Raw genomic sequence first — 14911 nt, forward strand, 5'->3', positions numbered from 1 at the left:
CTAACTTGTAGATAACCATGCTGTGCTATCTTGGGTGTATATTTTTGAGGCACAATTTCTGTGTAAGGTGAAAAAGCTGCAACAATAATTGCTTCCCAGAAGGAGTGTATGTATGCCTCCTTTTCATATTGCACTGCTTCTTCTTTTATTAATAAACTAAGCTAAACTGGATTATTTAGTCTCTTAAATACTTTTAATATTGAACCGGCAGTGTTGCCAAACAAGTGGCTAGACCTCAGTGACTACTGTTAAACTAAGTGGATCATGAAGAGCACCAGTAGCTTTGGGTGTCGGTGCTTACAGTGATGAGGAGCTGCATTTTTTTGTTTTTAATTAATTTCTTCAGTCATGTTTGTTAGCTTCTTAAACAGAATTTCCTTGCATGGTGTCAAGTATCAGACGGGGTAGCCGTGTTAGTCTGGATCTGTAAAAGCAGCAAAGAGTCCTGTGGCACCTTATAGACTAACAGACGTTTTGGAGCATGAGCTTTCGTGGGTGAATTCACTCACGAAAGCTCATGCTACAAAACGTCTGTTAGTCTATAAGGTGCCACAGGACTCTTTGCTGCTTTTACAGAATTTTCTTGTTTGTTTAAATTTTGTTATTTTTTCAGTTGTTTTGTTTGTTTAGTAGCTAAATTCAGTTTCTTTCTATCTTGTGTTTTCCTTTGGATGAGAGCGCTCTGAGCCCAAAGGAAGAATATCTTTGGGATCCTCCATGTAGCCCAGAGAATGCTCACCAAAGCTCTTCCCCACCTGCTATAATGGAGTCCCTTGGGGATGGCAGGATGGGAACTATCAGAGGGTGATGGAGAACCATGGAACCTGTGTTCATGCATACAAATCAGGGGTTAGTCAACAGTGCCATGGTGTAACATTTTATGTTTTTGCACAAGAATTCCCAATGCACCAAACAATTTTTTTTAAGTTGACACATGTTTGAAGTTCTAATGCTATATAACATTGTATTTTTCATTCGTTGTGACTTTGTAAATCTGAGGGGTGGGTGTTTGGGGCCAGGTCGAGCCAAGATCAATGAGTCTCCCCTCAGCTGTTCTGAGGCTGGCATGCAGCAGGAATACAAATGGCAGATATCGCTAAAAAAATGGACAGAATTCCCTTTGGAATATTTTAATTAATATTTCATCCATTTTTTAATCAAAATAATATTTTTTTCCAACTAACTCAAGTGAGTGGCTTGGCAGGTGACAGAATCAGCTTCATAGAGCTTAAGGTCTCAAGAGACCATTAGCTCATCTAATCTGCCCTCTTGCACATCACAGGCCATTATGTTTCCCCTAAAGTTCCCTGTGTTGAGTCTGGTGATTCTGAGTTATCAAAACACTTGTGGAAGGACGGGCAGGGGCAATATGGAACTGCACTGGGAGAAGACTCATTGTATGACTGCAGCTGCTTTTCCAGTGCTTGTGCTAAAATCGTGCAGAGGGTTGTGATGGTGGAAAATATGTGATTGCATTACCTCTGAGCAGGTTAAACACCAAATGTAATGGGATCCCTTGTGCACTCCTGTAAGCATGTTTGTGTGTGGCTGTGCAGAGTTGTTACGGAGTTGTGCTATTACTGCCAAGCCCAACCACCTGTAGCAGACAGTCTCAACTGTGCTCCACAGGGAAATCTCACTGGAGATGCCCAGGTTCAGAATCTTGGGCATTGCAGCAGAGTGTTCTCAACAGCTAGAATTCAGAGCAAAATGCAAGATAACTTCTTTGCTAAAGCCGTTACCAGGAACAACACCAGGGACAGCACGAGATGGAGATGGTTTAATAAAAGAAAAGATAAAAAATAGGAGAAAAGAAAATTGGGTTGGTGTGACACAGAGCGGCCTTGGCAAAGGGTCCCCTGTTCTTTGCAACCAGTTGTCATCTCAGGACTGACAAACTCAATACACCAAACACTTCTTATAGGATATTTATTCATCAAGTATAACATGTAACATATCTACAAAACGCTATGTTGTCTACCCTTGCCACATCCCAGAACATTCAATGGAAAAATATCAAAGACAATGGTGAAAGATCAAAACCACTTGCTGGTGAAAAGGAACATCACAGCAGGCAGGGGATCACCAGCTAGTTCTACAACTGACTGAGATTTCTGGGGAAAACCTGGTTCATTAGATAGGAAAGGTAACTACTGACAAGTGTAGACCCTGGATCACATGTTAAGAGTTTTTTTCTGCATTGTAACCAGTTGTTTCTATCACCTTCTCTCTTTCTTGGATAAATATTTATTCTTTCTTAAATAAACTTACTTTTGTTTTCGTATAAGTGTTCACAAGTGCTGTGTCAGGGTCTGGATATCACAGGAGAATGAATCAAGGACTCAGTGATTATGATGCCCCTCTTATCTTCCTACAAGGCAAAGCTGGGGCTGGCATAAGCCCAGAGGAGAGTGCTTGACTGAGAGAAAGGCTAGTGATGTCATGGAGCTGACACTCAGCTACTACTAGTAAGATTCCCTCTACCTGTAGACAGGGGGGTAACGAGGTGACTCTCAGTCCCTGAGAAACATTAGAGTGAGGCAGAGAGGAAAAAAATCTTCTCCTTTTCACCTTCTCTCACTGTGTAAAGCACTTTAAATAGCGAACACCTGTGAATACACAGAGGAGGCCAAATGTTACTTACTCCAGTCTCTGCACTTTGCAGTTCGGGTGTTTCAGTCCCTCACACAGCAGCCGCACTCCAGAAACTCCTAGTTTATTATCACTCAGGTCCAGCTCTGTCAGGCTCTGGCTGGTTCTGAGAACAGCGGCAAGATCCCTGCAGCTAGTCTCTGTGAGACCACAACTCCACAACCTGCAGGAGAGAGAAACATAGAGAAGGGGGTTCACAGTGTGAACGGGGCTTGTCACAGCTGTTCTGACAGGCAACCCCGCTCACCAGCCCCTCTCCCTGACCAATCCACATGAAGAATGACGTAGAATTTCTGCTCCTCCATCTCTCCCAACCCCCACCCTACTGTAATGAGGAACCAGAGTGGAGTGGAACTTCCTGCCTAAGCCCCATCAGGGATAAAATGTCAGGCTCCTTCTCAGAATTCTGACTGGTCACAAAACAGGAGTCGCTGGAGAAAATGTGATCCTCCACTTAAGACTCTGATCCCTGATCTTCTTGACTGGTGAAAGACAGGTCTTGCTGGAGGCCTAGGCATGGCTAAAAGTATGAACCAAAGTAAGGCTGTGGACAAAAGTAGGCCATGTCAAAATAGTAACACTTGGTATCAGACAACCTGGTAAGTCCATTCCTGACCTGTGAGGCTGGTACAGGAACCCAAAGACCCCATCTGAGATAAGGAGAGAATGGCAGGATAATGGATGAGAATGTTTTGTTCGAGCTATCAGGTACAAGGATGGTAACTAACACATCTGCAGTGTAATATGTAACTCGTTTGTATCAATGTATAAAAGGAGAAGTCATAAGAGGGGTAGCTTTGTTTTGGCCCTAGGGGACAACATTATGTTGATTAAGCTGGTACCTTGTCATGGGCATACATGTGTCAGTGTACCTGTAACCTCTGAGCCTGGGCTCTGATAATGTTGACAACGAACCTGGCTGAGCATCACCAGAGAACCGAGCCTGTGGTCTTTCTTTATGATTAACACTGAGATCTGCTGAATCATAAAGCTACAAGCTATGCTGGTACAGTTAACACTGGAGCTCCACAAACAGCCTAGGAGCAGCACTGACCTACAGCAGCACAGGACATCATCATCTGCTCTCCCATTTCTGAGCAGCCTGATTAGGAAACTACTGAACAACTGAATCCAAATTCACCTGTCCATTGCAATATCCAGCTGAGATTTAGGTCTGGACACAGATCAGAGATGGCTCTGATGAGGCCAAGAGTGCTTTGTACCCAGCTCTCACATCGTTGGTCCTGGGCTTTGTGAACTGCAGTGTCCCAGAGGAGCCCAGCAATCTCAACAGTTCACAGATCAAAATTTGGTCCTTCATGTTACTGGGGTTAGATCTGTATTTTTATTATTATTTGTATTACAGTAGAATTCATCTTTATCTGCATCGCTGTGTTCCTCCGTTGGAGCACAGCACTGTATAACTGACATCTTCAGGAATCTGGTTTGGAGGCTGGCGTTGATGATGCACCGGTTAGTAGGTTCCCAGTTGATAAGTGATTTTTCTGCAGAATCTGTCGTAATGAGAACTGCTCCCTCTGAGTAGTTGTTGTAACTATGCCCTGAATAAATCAGATGTTTCTTTTCTTGCCTAAAGCACTTCTTATTCACATCTCTCAATCTGTGCCCACCGATACCCAGGCTTTCAAGTCTATAGTTGTCCATAACTCTCATGAATCAGCCCTGAAGTGTTTTCTTGCTGTTAGCATCAAATTTTTCAGGGCTTTGACTTCCAGAGCCTGGCTTTCATCAGGAGCCTTCCTGAAGCACAAAGGGGCAGCTGTGTTCATTGTTATCGGAATGGCAGCCTGGTTCTGTTTCTATAACTGGTGAGGTGTTCTTACAAGACTACATGTTTAGCTCTGCACTCAACTCTCTCCACTTTATCCAAGCTTGGGACTGACAGACCCAGGCACAAGATGCAGCAATGCAGAAGTGTATTAGTAACACAAACACCAGTCTAGCATAGGTAGACTGCAAATGCCAAGATGACCGAAACTTAGCTAATGATATTGTGCTACTGAGCAACAGCCCTGGCAAGATACAAATTCAGACAACTTGGGGAAAATAGCAGGCCAAGCAGGGCTCAGAGTTAATTATATTAAAGCATACATCCTTGAAATGCAGAGGTCAAGCAGTAACTGCACATTAGAATGCAAAAATATCAGACAAATTGTTCTAGCTTCTTATCTCGGCAGCACCATATTGACTAACAGATACCTCCAGAAGGAAGTGACGTCAAATATAGGAAAGGCATTTACTAAACTCAGCAATGTATGGAAACCAAAGATATTCGGCACCAGAACAAAACTGAGAATCTTCAATTCAAACGTAATCACAGTGTTAACATAAGGCTGCTACAGATAGAGAGCTATGATACTTTACTCAGAAAGCCAGACGCCTTTGAAAATAAGTGCCTACAAAAGATTCTTGGCATTGGTTGGAAAGATGTCATCATCAATAAAAAGATGTGAGAAATCACCAACCAGCAGCTCATTTCCAGCACAATCTGAGGGCACACTGACCATAATTGGGGCATGTACTACAGATGCCAACTAAGACTCCCACATGAAGACATCAAATGGAAATCGAATTCTGTGTGAAAACAGGGGTGCCCAAGAGAAACCTTGAGAAGAAGCCTAGGAAGGAGGGCAGAATACCTTAGAGCAAATGGAAGCAGCAGCAAATCACAGAGGATAATGGAAGAGACTGGTTTATGCCATGTGCCAACATTGGCACAGGAAGGATGTAATAACATAGTGTAGTAATTCCAGCAATGCCGGGTGTAGCAGAGCAGTCACCCCGCTCTGAGGGATTAGTAGTGAAAAGTAGCTGAGGGAGGCCAATTAGGTAGGCAGCCACAAGTCGGGCCACATCCAGTTAGAGTAAAGCTGGCCCTGATAAAAGGACTGGAAGCTAGGCAGAGGGAGTCTCACTCCACTGAGGGAGTGGGAAGGACCTGGCTGCTGGCTGGAGGAGGGTATAACAAACAAAGCAGTTCTGGGGAGCTGTGGCCAGGTGAGTCCCCAGGCCTGAGGCCTTGCTAAAAGGTCCTATGGTGGTACTGAGGCTGCAGCAGTGCAGCCAGGCCATGAAAAGGCAGCAGGTCCAAACCCCCTTGCCGATGATGAGTGGACACTTCAGACTGCAGTTTGGCCCTGAGGGAAGGGGCTTGATGAACACTGAGGCAAGGTGGGCTTAGGGGATTGGGATTCCCCAAGGAGGGGAGGATCCCCAGTGTGGGGGCACTGCTGCAGGGCAGTACCCAGGAGAAGGGGCACTGTGGGCCGGGAGGGACGTGGGGCCTGAAGTACAGTGGTGGAGAAAAGGAAGAAGGTGACAGCAAAGAAGACACTGGCCAGCAGAGGGTGGACCAGAGCTGGATGAGCTAATTCCCAGACAGGCCAGCAGGAGGCGCCGCAGCAGTGATTTCACTGGGATTCATCCAACAACAGGGCCCCATTGTGCTAGGAGCTGTACAGAGTAGTAGCTAGTCCCTCCCCTGAAGAGTTTATGATGTAATTAGACAAGACAGACAAAAGGGAGAGGACAGGGGCAGAACATACAAACAGAATGAACAGTGCAATGGTGACCTTTTGTTTGTTATTTTGCTGTGAGGGGAAGGTGAGTGAGTCTTTGCATTTGGGTTTCGATTAATTCTTTGAGTGGGAGTTGCTAGGTGGAGATTAGCTAAATGGAAGGAAATAGGAAGGGAGGGGTGGAATGAATGAGGGGAGCATGGAAAGAGGCTTAGGTGCACAGACTGTGAGGTAGGGGAAAATACAGGGTTGCAACAAACAGTCAATAAGCACAAGGAAGAGAATGTCAAGAGTGACAATTTGCAGCAGACAGTCTGATGACATCAGTGTCCATCAGTATCTGCTACTGAGGCTGCTTCTCTGTCTTCTCGTACTGATTAGGAGTCATCTCTAGTCCTGGGCTTGGTTCTGGAGTTTCATGGAGGATTAAAACCATGGCATTAGGCTGGCAGCAGAAACTCACTGGAAGCCAATGTAGGGATTGGAGCACTGATCTGATGTGGTCACAGTGGCATAAAACACAGAAGAGGTAGAGAGTCCTCTTCTATTTGCTGGAACGTATGCAGTGTTAGACTGAGTTTTAGGTGCAGTGAATCACAGTGATCGTGTCTAGAGAGGAGAAGTAGATTGAACTATTTGGCTAAGTCCTTGTCTGGGCAGAATGTGTGAAGTTTCTGAGCAAACTGGTGATTCCTATTCCAACTCTGTTACAGGTCGTACCTCTAGGGCACCCCTGTGGGGTGCATGTGGGCACCTCTCTCGTCCCTAAGGTTCCTTTCTAGCTATAGGTATCGCTATAGCACTGGTTTGTAGTGCAGGGTGCAGTCTTCTGGTGGTCAGTCTTTGAGAGGCAGCTTCTCCTCCTTTAAGGCATGGCCACAAGCCAAGGCAGAAAAAAGCGATGAAAATAATCCGACAGCCCACACAACAGTCTGGGCTCACCTCGCTGTTCCTTGCAAGGTAACAGGTAAATAGTCTCTGAGAATGGGGTTTGGTTCCTCACACCCTAAGTGACTGAGAGATCCAGTCTGAGCGCCTGGGCTCTAATGAAAAGCAAAGCAGAGTAAAGATGGTTCCTCTGATTCTCCAGAGGGTTCAGACAACAGAATTTCTTCTGCAGCTTCCCTGGTGAGCAGCCCCTGCGCAGTGGAGCAGGGGATCACTAGTTCTGCTTTTCTCTGAATGCAAACCTGCACTGGACTTAGATCCTCCCTTTTAAGGAGCCACCCCTCTCCAGGTGTAATTGGTCTCAGCAGTGTGCCAGGTTGGGGCTGAATGTGCCCAGAGGAGATCGTTAACCCCTTCCTGACTGGGGTGGGAATCTCTCCCACCACATATCCCACCCCTCAAGATGGAACTCAGGATCCCCCGATCCAATCCTGATTTCAAAACCAGTCTCAGGCAGGGCCAAATAAGCCCTATGGAGCCCCAGGTTGGAGCATGCTCGGTGAAGCAGGGACCTTTAGAGACTGTAGCTGAAATAAGTCTCTACTAAGCATCAGCACTGAGATTTTTCAAAGGCTTATAACTTTGAAAATCGGGGCAGATTTTCATAGGAAAAGAAATAGGCATATTCCTGGCACAAATGCTCTCCCTGCCAAATTTCAAGTTCCTGCCCCAAAGCATGGGGGTGATAGAGCTTCCCACTGAAAAGTTCACCAGAATTACTTGGGGAAAACAGTGTGTTTCACTAGCCCATGGATGAACCATTTAGGCTGAAATTTCACTGTAATTTCCTTTAGAAGCTAGCAAGGAGGGTGCTGTGGGCCAAAAGAAAGCATATCCTTCGGGGTTCTCCATGCAGCTCCAAGAATGCTCACCAAAGTTCTTCCCCACCTGCTATAGTGCAGTCCCTTGGAGCTGGAAGGACGGAAGCAATCAGAAGGTGATGGAGTATCATGGAAAAGAGGATTTAGTTGAGGTGGGGGAATGCAGAGGGTAGGGTTCATCCAGGTGTTAATTTGTTAACTAATTACCCTGTTCCGTGTTCTCTTAAGCACATCTCAGGAGTGTGGAAATCACTGTGGATGCTGTCAGCAGGCAGTCATTATGCATTGTGGGGCGTCTGTGTTCATGCATATAATCAGGGCTTAGTCAGCACTGCCCCGGTGTAGTAATTTATGTTTTCGCACAAGAATTCCCAATGCACCAAACCATTTTTTTAAGTTGACGTGTGGTTGAAGCTCTAATGCTATAACATTGTATTTCTCGTTGACTGTGTTTTTGTAACTCTGAGGGGTGGGTTGTTTGGGGCCAGCCTGAGCAGAGACCAAGAAGTCTCCCCTCAGCTGCTCTGGGGCTGGTGTGCAGCAGTGATAGGAGTGGCAGATATTGCTGAAAAATGGAAACAATTCTCTTTGGAATATTTTGCTTAATATTTCATCCATTTTTGAACCAAAACTAAGAATTTTTCCAATTAACTCCAGTGAGCGGCTTGGCGGGTGACAGAATCAGTTTCACAGAGTTTAAGGCCAGAAGAGATCATTAACTCATCTAGTCTGCCTTCCTTCATATCACAGGCCATTACATTTCACCCAGATACCCCTGTGTTGAGCCCAATGATTCTGAGTTATCAAAGGGCTCATGGAAAGATGGGCAGGGGCAGTGTGGAACTTCACTGGAAGAAGACTCACTGCACGACTGTAGCAGCTTTGCCAGTGCTTGTGCTAAGAAGTGCATGTAGCTACACCCAGCTACTACTAGTAAGACTCCCTCTAGCTGTAGGAAGGGGGTAATGAGGTGACTCTCAGTCCACGAGAAACATCAGAGTGGAACAGAGAGAAAAATAAATCCTCTCCTCCTCTCCATCAACTCTCACTGTGTAAAGCACTTTGCACAGAAGACACCTGTAAATACACAGAGGAGGCCAAATGTTACTTACCGCAGACTCTGTAGTTTGCAGTTCAGTTGTTTCAGTCCTTCACACAGCAGCTGCACTCCAGCATCTCCTGGATTATTAGCACCCAGGTCCAGCTCTTTCAGGCTTTGGCTAGTGCTGAGAACAGCGGCAAGATCCCTGAAGCCAGCAGCTGTGAGACCACAACTCCCCAAGCTGCAGGAGAGAGAAACACAGAGAAGGGGATCACAGTGTGAAGGCGGCTCATCACAACTAACCTGACAGGCAGCCCCGCCCACCAGCCTCTCTCCCAGACCAATCCACCTGAAGAATGAAGTAGAAGCCCTGCTCCACTGCCTGTCCCAATCCCCACCCTACTGCAATGAGGAACCAGTATGAGGTAGAATTTCCTGCCTAATTCCCAACCCTTACACGTCACTCTTGACCAATCAGCACTGTGAATGGCCCAGACACCCCAATCCTTAAACCTCTGCCACTGACGTAAGACTTCATCTCTAAGCACCGCTCCTCAACCTTTCCACTGACCAACCAGAATTTAAAGGGCAGCTGTCTGGGCATCCTAAGTCCCACCTACCTATCTCTCAGCCTATCAGAATGGACTTGGCATTGATCAGCCCTGGAATGGTGCGACCCAATCATAAGAGGCCCCTCTCCATACACCTGGGCCAGGCTCAGAGCAGCAGGAGCTGGGAGATCCTGCCCCTCCGCATCCCTGGCGCTAGCTCATCTGCTCCCCTGCAGGACACAGACGTCTCCTGTCTCTGCCCCCAGCTCTGAGCCTCAGACCTGGGATGGGGAGGCAACTGCGAGGTCCAGCACTGGCAGCATCACACCCACCTTCCGCTGAGACCAGGGATCAAATGCTGGGGGGATTGGATGACAAAGAGGAGAACAGCTCCACAACCAGAGGGACCAGGGCCTGTTCCAGAAACACTGGTGGGGTTATTACAACAGATTTTTTTTTTTACTGGATTCTGCATCCCACCTGCAGACAGACTCTGGACTTCTCGGGAACTTCCAGCCAGTGGAGTGTGGAACTATGGCAGCAGCCTGGCCATGACCATGTGCATCTCAATGACCACCCCCAGCATGACTGTCACATACTGCCACTCCTCCCTCCCTCCAGGGCTCACAGGGAACCCTCTACACCCGTGACAGCAGCCAAATCTTGTGCACATGTAGAAACATACTACCCACCAGAACTGTCACCAGCTCGGCCTCCTCTCCATCACTACAGTTTCCTTGAAAATATGATGTGACGCAGTAAGAACTATCTGCATGGGGGATAGGAGAGTAGGGGATGATTTTAGGTGAGGGACAGGACCTGAGCCTGTAACCTGAGCCAGGAACGGGGGTGGGGAGAGTCAACACCTTTGCCCGGGAAGCTGGACAAAGGAAGAGAGTCTGCTGGAGAGGTTTTTAGTTTCAGCTTTGGGCTGGCTGGGAAGAGGCAGGGAACCCCAAGTCTGGGGTCTAAGATCCTTGCCCCCAGAGGAACCTGACTGAGGGATCCTGGTTCTACCTACAAGCCCTGCTTGGGACTGTGTTCCTGTTATCTAATAAACCTTCTGTGTTACTGGCTGGCTGAGAGTCACGGTGAATCGCAGGAAGTGGGGGTTTCAGGGCCCAGACTCCCCCACACTCCGTGACATATGGTCACGCCACTGAATGAGGAGGGGAATCCCAATGTTCCAGAGAGAAAAAGATCCCTGAATTTGTATAAGGGAGAGAATCCCCCACTTCCTGGGGTGGGGGCAGGTTCAATCAGGATTGGTAGAGGCCCAGAGATATTTTGGAGGCAGGAAGAGAGGCACTCCAATGCGATGAGAGACTCTACGTTTTAGTTGAACAGCGAAAGAAAACAACTCATGGGTATATGTGGGAAACTATGGAGAAAAGCCCTAGTTAGGGGAGGTGGGGAGAGGGTGTTCTTGATGAAGCAACAGAGAAGAGCTCCACAAGACTTAAAGGTAAGAAAGGAGGGAAAACAAGTGAGAAGTTGAGGAGAAAAAGACACCAAAGTGGGGAGAAGACACATGAAGGAAAAGAAAGACCCCAACTGGGATTTAAAAAAAGGAGAGACACCTCCCAAATGAGGAGTGGTGTTGGGGGGAAGCTTTGGGAAGGAGGCAGCTGTGCCAACTGTAGTAGAGGTTATCCATTTGCCCTGGGTGCTGATTAGAGTCCATTCTGGAGGCAGATTTTCTCCTTGGGAATTTGGTGTTGGGCTCAGATCTCTGGAAGAGGAGCCTCTGCTGTTTCACCATATCATTCCAAAACAGGTGAATAAATGTAAATATGACAAGTTTCACTTAGAGTTTACCCAGACTCCCTGTCATGGATTTCTCCTCTGATCTGCAAGGTGCAGGACATCTGCCACCACTTTGCTGAGGGTAATGCTGGAGTCAGAACAAGACACTGGTGCTAGAAGAAAGAGCGACAATACACACAGACAGTCCCTGCCCTGAGGATCCTACAATTTAAATAGACTAGAAAGGCAAAAGGTAGGGAAAAGAAATATTATTATTGTCATTTTTCAAATGGAGAATTGAGACCCATAAGAGACTAAATGACTTGCCCATGATTGCACAGAGAGACTAAGTTTTGATTTAATTACACGACCATCCTTTCTCTTGCATAGAGCTGAGCTTAGTCCCTTGTGTTTCTCAGTTTCAGAAGTGCCCTCATATTTTTTAACCAACATGACCTCTTTTTTTCCCCTCATAGGCTCTTAAGCAAGAGGCACCTACCAATTAGGTATTGAACATTAGGGCCTGAGCTACTGATGAGGCCTCTCACCATGATACCATATTGTGATTTGCTAAAGTGTGTTGGAAGAATTCAAAAAGATCTAACTACTGACCAGACCAGACCCAAACAAACGTTTGAAGAGTTGTTGGAAGGGAAAACAAAAATTCAAAATGGGTTCCCTAGAAGTGAGGGAACTCTAGTGTGTGTGAGTGTGGGGGCGGGGAAGAGTTGAACTGGCTCAGATGTTTTTTAAATGTCAAGTGCCATTTCCAGTACTTTAGAAATTTGCCATACATTTCAAGGGCAAAATTACATTCATTGTTTTCATCTGGATTTCTGTAGTAGGATGGCTTGCTAGTGTGTCATATTATGATGTACTGTTAAGAGATGGGGATACATCAAGACCATGTGACCCCAATAACTTAGATTAGATTATTTCCCAGCAGATGCATACACAGTCAAAAAGCAAGCATCAACTCAGTCGGAGACAGGAATGGATGCAAAAGCATCGGCAGCTCCATGATTAAGTTTACATGTAGATTTACACTTGAAGCAGGACTGAAAACTGTTTATTTTTACTAGATTACCAGCCCAGACCCATTTGGGGCTCTAAGGGGTAACCCATCAGATAGAAAAAATTCATTGCTACCATGGTATCAAGTATCCGAGGGGTAGCTGTGTTTGTTGCTTTTTACAGATCCAGACTCAGAGTCCTGTGGCACCTTATAGACTAACAGATGTATTGGAGCATAAACTTTCGTGGGTGAACACCCACTGCATCTGACGAAGTGGATAGTCACCCACGAAAGCTTATGCTCCAATACATCTGTTAGTCTATAAGGTGCCACAGGACTCTTAATTGCTACCATGTTAGGCACATATCTGGCAGTCATCACCAAGTGGACATAGATGTGGAAAATGATGTGTTTTTTCTCTAATGATTAAACATTATTGGTTATCCAATCTGAAAAAAATTAGAAAAATCACAAAATTGGCCACAGCTCATAAAAAACGTATAATTTTTACCATAAGTGGCAGAAATCTTCTAAATATTACTGATAATGCAACTATGTACTCAAAATAGCACTGTTTTTTGAAAGTTTGGGAAATACTTAGACCCAGGTGATAGATTGTATGTATTTTCCTATACTTTTTTCCTTTGGTTGAAGCAAAAGTCTGTAATAATAGAACAATGTAAGCTTGTAGACTGGACTGATTTGAGAACAGTTTTTATGCCTGCAATTTTTATGAACATATGCAGATAAGAAGACTCCTACCCCCTAGCTATAAAATGTTTTTGTTATTACCACTTCAGCTCTGTGGCCATCAGGGATAACATGACCCCCTCCTTCTCAGAATTCTGCCAATTCACAAAAGAGGAATCCCAGAAACACTAGAGGAAATCTAAGCCTCCACTTATGACTCTGATCCTTAATTCTTGGAGGCTGATGAAGGACAGTAAGAGCACTTAGAACACCTACAAACAATTATTGTCACCACCAGTGTTCCCTCTATTTTTCCCCCTCATGTGTGGAATGAATCTTGTTATGTGCACCAATTCATAGGTGATGTGTGACAAATCGCCTCCATATTGGTACACATAACCAAAATTAATGAGGTGGGTCCGAAGGTTTCAGAGTGTGGGAGGGGCTCAGGGTAGGGCAGAGGGCTGGGATGTGGCGGATGAGGAATCTGGCTGGGGGTGAGGTCTCTGGGTGGTGCTGGGAATGAGGGGTTTAGGGGTGTGGGCTCAGGGCTGGGCAAAGGGTAGAGTTAGGTCAGCTCCTCAGCTGATTACATCTGATGCCATATTGCATCAGAAGAGATGTGGTTTCTCAGGTAGCCATCACCCAGTCCATTTAAGATTTTACAGATGAAAAGGGGACCTCTACATTTTGCATAACACCAGTAGGAAGCCAGTGCAGACAATACAGCACAAATGTGTCAATGTTCCACTTTATAACTAAGCATCTACAGTCTAACTTAGCTGAAGTTTCTGAATTGTCTTTTATGATCCCAAACAGAGCACACTGCAGTAATTCAATCTCAAGGGGATAAAGACCTCCAGAATTGTGACTAGCTCTGCATCTGAAAGGAAAGGTTGGAAACTTCTTGACAGGTGCAGAGGGGGAAAAATAAATCCCCACATTCTTGACTACTGCCAGATACAGGGATCCTCTTTGACACTGACAAATTAATACAGGGCCATGGGCAAAATAATATAAAGCTATTGGCAAATTAATTCAGGGTCACTGATAAAGCTCCTTAGTGGTATTTAAAATCAGAACTAGGATAAAAGGCAATGTAGGATGTTGTCACAGTCACAGTAAAATTACCCATGAGGTCCCCTGGGTAAGCACTAGCACTGTATATTGCTAATGCTTTGAGATACACTGGAAAGGATTTCGGGAAGGGTTGAAGGTGTGAGTGTGGAGTGAAAGATTCCTTTGCAGGTTGCAAAAGGCCAAAGAGAATGGGCTAACTCAACACTCCATTTAGGTTGGAAGATAAGACGCTGACTCCAGTCCAAGGCCACGGCACACAACCGACTCTCGGCTGTCTGCCAAGAAAGACAGGGGCTTAAATTCCAACCCTAACCAGTCGTGAGAACAGAGCAGTAAACAGAACAAAACTGCAGGAGACTGCAAAAAAGCTAGTGAAACAGTGAAGGCCAGTGAGGGGGAAAACAACAGTTTTGCATCCCTGAAGCTGGTGTAGTTTTGGAAAAGCTGAGGAAGCCACAGAAAGCCAGTTTGGACTGGTACAAAAAGCATGGGGAACAAAAAAACAAAACAAAACCTAGGGCTTAAAGCCCTCCCAAAACTGAAGCAAGGCAAAAATCAACAGTGGACCCTGGAAGGCCTGTGCACAGGACAAAACTCTCATCCACCCTTCCTCCTCTTCTTACGTTATACCCAGGCTTGGCCAGCCCTGGATTGTATGTGTGTAAGTATAAAAGTAGGTTAGGGCACGGGCACTAATGCTTATTTCCTTCCTTTGAGTGAAGTGGGATGCACCCCGCGCTCACCACTGTTATTTTATTAATAAACCTTTAAAATTTAGACACACGATGTGCTCCTTCATCTCCTCCCCTAACAATCCTGTGGCCTCA

At 45.8% G+C, this 14911-nt stretch overlaps 1 protein-coding gene and 1 pseudogene across 1 annotated transcript in view; one reads left to right on the forward strand and one right to left on the reverse strand.

The window, feature by feature from the left end:
• The window catches only part of LOC127051008 (NACHT, LRR and PYD domains-containing protein 3-like), a 572024-nt gene that overhangs the window by 198454 nt on the left and 358659 nt on the right, over nt 1-14911 (forward strand). The gene's annotated exons all lie outside the window — the stretch shown is intronic.
• LOC127051019 (NACHT, LRR and PYD domains-containing protein 3-like) overlaps nt 1-14911 on the reverse strand; it is a 111416-nt pseudogene that overhangs the window by 43144 nt on the left and 53361 nt on the right.

The sequence above is a fragment of the Gopherus flavomarginatus genome, chromosome 5, assembly GCF_025201925.1.
Source record: "Gopherus flavomarginatus isolate rGopFla2 chromosome 5, rGopFla2.mat.asm, whole genome shotgun sequence".
Classification (NCBI taxonomy): Eukaryota; Metazoa; Chordata; order Testudines; family Testudinidae; genus Gopherus; species Gopherus flavomarginatus.